Genomic DNA, 7,471 nt, shown 5'->3' on the forward strand with positions numbered 1-7,471 from the left:
TGAATCGGAAAGGCGTGGAAGCTACGTTTAAATCATCATGCTTGCTAAACATCCTTGCAACAACAAACAAGCATACATTTGTATGGTGTGAAGTGAAGCTTCAAGGACCCATCATTGGGTTTTACGAGTGGTATACCAGCGAATTTCGATCTGCATTGTTGGGCTCTGTAGGCGTCATTTTGCACAATTACGATGTAAGACATCCAGCTAAATAAATTACCCCATAATTATTGATGTTTATGTAAACAGGTCTTATATTATTATTTGATTTATTTTTTTAATATAAAATTAATTTTTATTTTTCTAATGAAAAATAAAAGGATATTAAGATTCATACAAAATTTTGGCCGGTAACCTAGCAACAAGCTGGGCACCAAAACCTTTCTAAATGACAACACCTAGTCTAGAAAAAAGAAACTTGCTTAGACCACTACTAACATCGTTACTAATTAGACAATTCTTCAATATCTTAAAAACACATTAAGTTCACCCAAAGTAGAGCAGGCTAACACACCCAAATCATATCCGTGTAAAACAAATTTTTCTAAAATACTTTTAATACGCTTGCGCGATAGAACATTAAAAATAGCTTGGCCCGGAATAAAAGTGCGAACACCTTCACCCGTGAAGGGTGAGACGCTTATAACATTCATACAATCCGTTCTCCCAATTACAAACAAAAATATCCCCAGGATGTAAATCTCTGTTATTGTTCGATAAAAACCCAGAGCTACCTCTTCACGCAGGCACACCACCTTGTAACAAATATCAACAATTACATCATGTACAAAGTCATGTCTGAACTTGATTCCAACATCTTACGAACAATGGAACGCGTGATCATCAAAAATATCCATAGACCTGCTACAACTTGAGCATAAGCCACCCTCGACAAACAAAGAAATGTCAAGACGATAACAAACCATGACTCTAAACTGTCTTGGCTCGACACACTGATTCAGCCCACTAGTTTTGATTTATTAAAATTCCATTTTCTTAGCTATTATAATATTCAAATTAATTAATTTTTCTTAGCTATTATTCTCTATTTTTAGACAAGTCTTCATGTTTTTTTTTTTTGGATTATACACTTCCACTAGTGTGACCCATATCGAAGTTGGTACACAAAACATAAAGCCCAAGTCCAACAAAGATTCGGTTGGCCTCTTATGTCATTTCTCTGGCGGGAACTAGGTCTCTAAATACCAAGAAAAAAGATCATCACTCACTCGGTAAAAAATGGAACCACCACAATCCCCCTCCGCAGCCTTGAAAACCCCCGACGAAGGCGATTCGAGCCAAACCCCTCCTCCACCACCATATCCGCCGTCATCATCAACACCAATCCACGAATGCCTTCCGCATTCAACCACCACCACCACCACAACCTCAACATGTTGCAACGGCGGTGGTCCAGCTGAAATCCCACCACCACAACCACTATCATCCTCAATCTCACCACCACCACCAAATCACAGACCAACCCGTGATCGACCTCCCAGTCTCCCACCAAACCACTCATATCAAGCCATCATCGACACTCCAGTTCCCAAATCACAAAAAGTCTCAGTAATTTCACTCCCTCATGAATTTCTAACTCCATCTAAGAAAATTAATCACCCAGATGATATGGCTCGGTTCATCGAAACCGATCTTTTGAGTAATTTCATCGGATTCATCGTTTCGTTAAGCGAATCGATCCGTGGGAAGAAACTTTCAGAACCGTGTCGTGAATCGGAAACCCTAACTTACATCTGTTCTGTATTAGATACTTTTGCGAGCTGGGTAGATGAGATTCCGCCGATTCAACAAACCAACAAGCATGGGAATTTCGCATATAGAGACTGGTATGATAGATTACTTGCAAATTCTGAGGCTTTGATTTTGAAATTTTTACCTGAAGATCTTAAATCCAGTACTGAAGAGCTTGTTCCTTACTTTACTGATTCGTTTGGGAATTCTGCTAGACTTGATTATGGTACTAATCACGAGCTTAATTTTACTGCTTGGATATACTGTTTAGCCAGAATGGGAGTTACTAAGGAAGAGGATTATCAAGCTGTTGTTTCTAGAGTTTATGTTAAGTATTATAATGTCACGAGGAAATTACAAACCGTTTATGATCTTGAACCGGGGAGTCATATGTATGGATTTTCGGGTCTTGATGATTATCATTTTCTTCCTTTTATATTCGGTTCGTCGCAATTGATTGCTCATAAGTATATGAAGCCGAAGTCGATTCATATTCAGGATATATTGGATAATTTTGCCAAGGAGTATCTTTATATTTCGTGTATTGCGCTTGTGAAGAAAAAGAAGAAGGGAGTATTTGCTGATAATTGGCCTTTGTTGGATGATATTAGCCGTGTGCCTAATTGGACTAAGGTCAATGATGGGTTGCTTAAAATGTATAAGGCTGAGATGCTGGAGAGCCTCCAATATATGGCGTCCAGTTTTCAAACTGGTTCGCTACTGCAATGGTAAGAACATTAACCTTACTTGATGATCTGGTCATGTTTAGCTTATCCTAATAGGAATGGTAAGAACTCGTGTTTCACTTATAATAGCTGAGCTAGGACACCTAATTGGACAGTTGTTACTGATCTTAATGTTACCGTTTGATTAGCTGTAGTCTTGCTCCGGGTCGGTAACTTTTTATGCTGACGGTATTTGGATATGTGTTTTGCTTGGCATGATTTTTGTTCAGTTTTGGTCTTAATTTGCACATACTTGTCTCTTTTGCTTGGCATGAGTTTTATTGACTTCAACAATGCTAAATTATTTGTCTCAAAGAGAACATTAGTATGCTTAATTTCCTTGGCCCATATCACAATTTCCTTCATGGCCAAGCATTTTGCTTGTTCAGCATCTAGCCCTCCTGTGAAGTATCGGCCCCTAAAGCCATGACACCCTGCAAAATCATGAAAGATCAATCCAATTCTGTGTTACCTGTGCGTTCTTTAAATGGCAGTCCTTTGTATAAAGCATGTTTAAAGTATTCTGTTAACAGTTGCATGATGAGATGCGTCTTTGTTTTGAAAGTCCTTCATGCATCTATGTCTTTCCATGAATTCCAAGCTGTGTCCAATACTGATATAGATCATCCATAGAAGTAGGATTAGAGAACCAGCTAGTTGCCCAGTCTACAATGCTATTGTTTTGTTGCTGGAACCGAGGCAAGTTGATGTTCTACTTCAATGCTCTAGAGTGATCAAACTCAATAAGACGGTGAAGTAAATTTTCTGCTTGCTTACCACCCACGAAGGTGGTGTCTATATAGTCTTGTACTGACTCGATTTCACTCAAGTGGAAACGGCACCTTTTTAGACATTCCCAAATAAAAAGTCTGAATCTTTGAGGAATTGCTGATTTCTAGACCTTTTTCGGGACTTGGTTATTAATGCCACAGGCTTGAAGAAAAGTAGGTTCTCTATGAGTAAGAGCATAATAATAAGTGGATTGAAGTACTGAAAAACCCTGGTTTAATCAAGGATACCTGCACGTGTTAAGTCTCTTAACGAGAGCAAAGTGCAGGTTCACTGGTTTAATCAAGGCAATTGGGTTCATCAAGTGAAGCAGAAGTCTAGAAGTAGTAATTTTTGGATTTGCAAGTCTGTACACAGGCTTGGTTATAATGATGTGCACTCTCTAGCTAAAAAAAAGCTAGAGATGAGGCATTTGGTTTCTGTCTTACTGTTTTTTTTTCCCATTGATATCTTCAATCTGGCAAAAACAAAAAGTGGAACTTAATTCAAACAAATCTTTGCAGGTGACAGCAACATTCTCACCATCGTCAACTGAATTCTGGTTTACCAAGTCCACATTGAATCCGGATTCTGACAATTTAGTTCACCCATAGTACACAAATTCTTCAACCTCCTTTACATAATCGTCTTTAAACACTCTACTTGTTACTTAAATCCTCATTCTAAAACATCATTACTGATAAAACTTGGAATAAGTCCAAAGCCTTTGACGCAAGTTTTTTCCTAAAGACTAAACCCCCGTTTGGGATTGTCATTTTTCAACAAAAAACACCTTGTAACAAAATTTTACCAAAAATTGTGTTTGATAAATTTTTTTCAAAATGTTTTCGAAGAAAAGCCATTTCATTTTAGGCCCGTTTTTAAAAGCTACGTAACACTAGCTTTTAAAAGTTGGAAAAACAAAAGTAGTGGATCCACATAATTTGATTTCGTTGATTTTTTATTTTAAATTTGTTATTTTATTATAAAGATAAGTTTTATCCTTGAATATTGTACCCTTGTCATTATATTTCTAACATCTATTTTTTTCTCTATTTTTTTTAAATAATAAATAATAATTACAATATAATAATATTTTTAAGCAAAAATAATCATAATTATTTTTATTATTTAATAAATATAATAATAATAAAATATAAAATAAAATAAACGTTCTTATATTTTATTAGATATATTAGAAAACTAATTTATTATAATTAAGGTGAATTCAAAATTAATTTTTGAAATATGTCTATTTTCGTCATTAACTACATCACCAATACTTTAAAATTCAAGTTTATCAAACAAAATTTATAGTTTTTTAATTTTACAGTGCTTTTTAAATTATAATTTACCAAATGTCAGGACGATTTATTTCCACGACAACACACAATACAGTATAACAAAAAAATGTCACTTTTCTAAAACTCACACCAATGCCAAACTAGCCTTAAACCCATTATGGTTCATTTTCTGATTATTGTTGTGATAGATTAAGCCTAATTACAATCCAGATCCATCTTTTTGAGGTAGTCAATGTTTTCAATGGTCGTATCCTTGCAGTTTTTAAATAGATGATTAACTTTTATGCACAAGTATAACAATTATTTTTGTCCATTTAGTGACATCAGAGGTAGAGTCGCCGGATGCTTATTGACTGCAAAAATCTCAAATCCCAGATGATGTGGAACTATTTTTAACATGTATCAGGATAACATTTTGGCCACTTTAATGACCATCTACTTCTCTTCTTGTAAATTTTTTGCCATAATAAATATTGCGAAAACACTTGGTAAGCAAAATTTTGTCCACATTAACTGAATTGATGACACGCCGTTTATGTGTCCGTTATGTGTCCCTATAATTAGTTGTAATATTGTTAGATTAAATATGTTGGAGCAACGAGAGATTTCGAACCGCATGTCCACATTTTTTCTGGACACGAAGCCCATAGATGTGTGATTGTAAAATAACGATTGCCCCGATTATACCGTAATTTTTTTGATATCAACATATCCAGTTTTGAATAATATCAAAATTAAGCCGCTACACAAATTAACTACTGTAACTTTGTATAGTTGAGAGCAAGTAAAAACCATTGACGGACCCATCACTGGGCTAAAGGGGGCTATAGCCCGGGGAAGATTTATAAAAATTTCATTTTCAGGGTGTTTTAGGGTGAGTAATCTCTATGTTAAGAGAATCCAGTCAAGTTATAACTTAACATGTGGACAAATTAGTTAAGAAAGTATAAGTACTTACTATAGTTTAGTTGTAATCTTATTTTATTTTCACTAATTACTTTCAATATACCCTGGAAATTCATTGTTTCTTCCTTTAAATCACTTTTATATTGTATCTCGTAGGTATAACTTTTACAACTTCCGTAATGGAAAATAATCTAAAAATTCGTCTCCGCCTACTGTCGCTTAATAATTGCCTTACACCGTATACTAGCCCTACCTTTGAAATGATCCTGGGTCTGTCCCTGGTAAAAACTATTTTATTACCCAGTTCTTTCAATATATTCTTTGCGCCTACAATCAATCTAGCCAACGTGCATGAATCCCAAAATAGAGTCCACTATCTTGAGTTGTTTCACCGTTATGATGAAGACTTACGCTCGCAACTCTTTTGGATCGTAAATCGAAACCACAAAAGGATAATTTTTTTTATATGGATTCTCGATAAAAAGAAAATCATATGGACAACTTGAAAAGAAGAGGGTAACTAGACAAACAACTTGAAAAGGAGAGGTTAACCAGTGCACCACCAAATTTTTTGTTCGAAAACTATATGGACAATCCTTGTACAATATATAAGTTCGGTTACGAAATTGTACTTAAGATTTTTTTTTTTTTAAACAAAGTAAAGCTAGTACATATTGAAAGTGTTCATGAACTGACAAGACAAAGAAGTCTTATAATTTATATTTCAAGATACAAATTCAACAAGAATGAGTCTTGTATGTTCTTTACAGTTAAGTTAATACTATTTAGGTTTAGATACGTACAACATGTGACCATTTAATTGATTCTTCCTTACAACATCACCTAGAAATAATCTAGAGATATCTTGATCTATCAAATCTGGGTTTATGAAAAATACCTATAACATGTTCTGTAACTATCAAAGAAGATAGCTCGCATGTGCTTTATGATCCCCAAGTAAAGTCTTTTGAAATCTCACTCTTATTCGTGAAGAAGAAAGATATGGAAAACAACCTTATGCAACACACACATAACTTTTCAAGGAATGGATTGTGTAGTTACATGAAACTTCTATTTGTAGTGAATGATGAATGCTAGGTTGTTTGTAAACGAAGCTACATTAAAGGAAACATAAATTATTTGACTACAAAAATCCTTTAGTCATGTATTTCCCATTTGTAGTCCGCGAACTGTTGCCAAAAGTTTCATGTACAATTATCTATTCACAAACTGCCTTATCAATACATAATAAGTGTTACTTTAATAAATCACTCATAACTTCTTTGTTATAACTCGGACTTGAGTGATTCTTGGCTCGTTGAATTCGTATTCTTATCCAATACAACATGAGGACCTTTCCAAGACAAAGGTTAGAATTCTTGGCTCGTTGAATTCGTAGTCTTATTCAATAAAACATGAGGACCTTTCCAAGGACATGGGTCATTCTCTCACAAAAGTCTTGAGATCAAATATCCTCGAGTGTACAGATAAATGTATACTTACCGTCATAAGAATTGTTCCATAGATTGAGAACTTGTTTCGATAGATATAGAGGTAGTGCAAATAAGAGAATCAAAAGTTTGTTAATAACCTTTAATGAAGTTCTGCAACATATCTTCATGTAGTCTTCAATCTTCATTCTTCAAGGATAACTTATATTCTATTTATTAAACCTAATCGAGTCCAAAACTGACTTTACAGACTAAATCAAGAATGCATTTTTCCTTCTAAATTTGACAACTAACTTGACATACCAATGCTAGTGGGTTCAACCATGCAATGATCTTACACCACTTCATCCTAGCATTTGGTAATCTAATCAGATAATACGTCAACACTCGACCTCAATCATGCCTTAGCCTCTCTCCTGAGCCGACCACCTTGTTTTTATCATGAGAAAACGTCATAATTAGGTCATGATTTACCTCTTCCATCCATGTCTTCTACTCATAACTCACACGGTTGTAAAAAAATTCAAAGACTAGCATACTAAAAAAACATCCTACACATTTAACG

The 7,471-nt window shown here is 34.8% G+C and overlaps 1 pseudogene; it reads left to right on the plus strand.

Annotated features, from left to right (window-relative positions):
• Window positions 1-1,239: 1,239 nt before the first annotated feature.
• Window positions 1,240-3,618, plus strand: LOC113340001 (annotated as a pseudogene).
• Window positions 3,619-7,471: the final 3,853 nt, after the last annotated feature.

Source organism: Papaver somniferum, chromosome 1 (genome assembly GCF_003573695.1).
Source record: "Papaver somniferum cultivar HN1 chromosome 1, ASM357369v1, whole genome shotgun sequence".
NCBI classification, from domain to species: domain Eukaryota; kingdom Viridiplantae; phylum Streptophyta; class Magnoliopsida; order Ranunculales; family Papaveraceae; genus Papaver; species Papaver somniferum.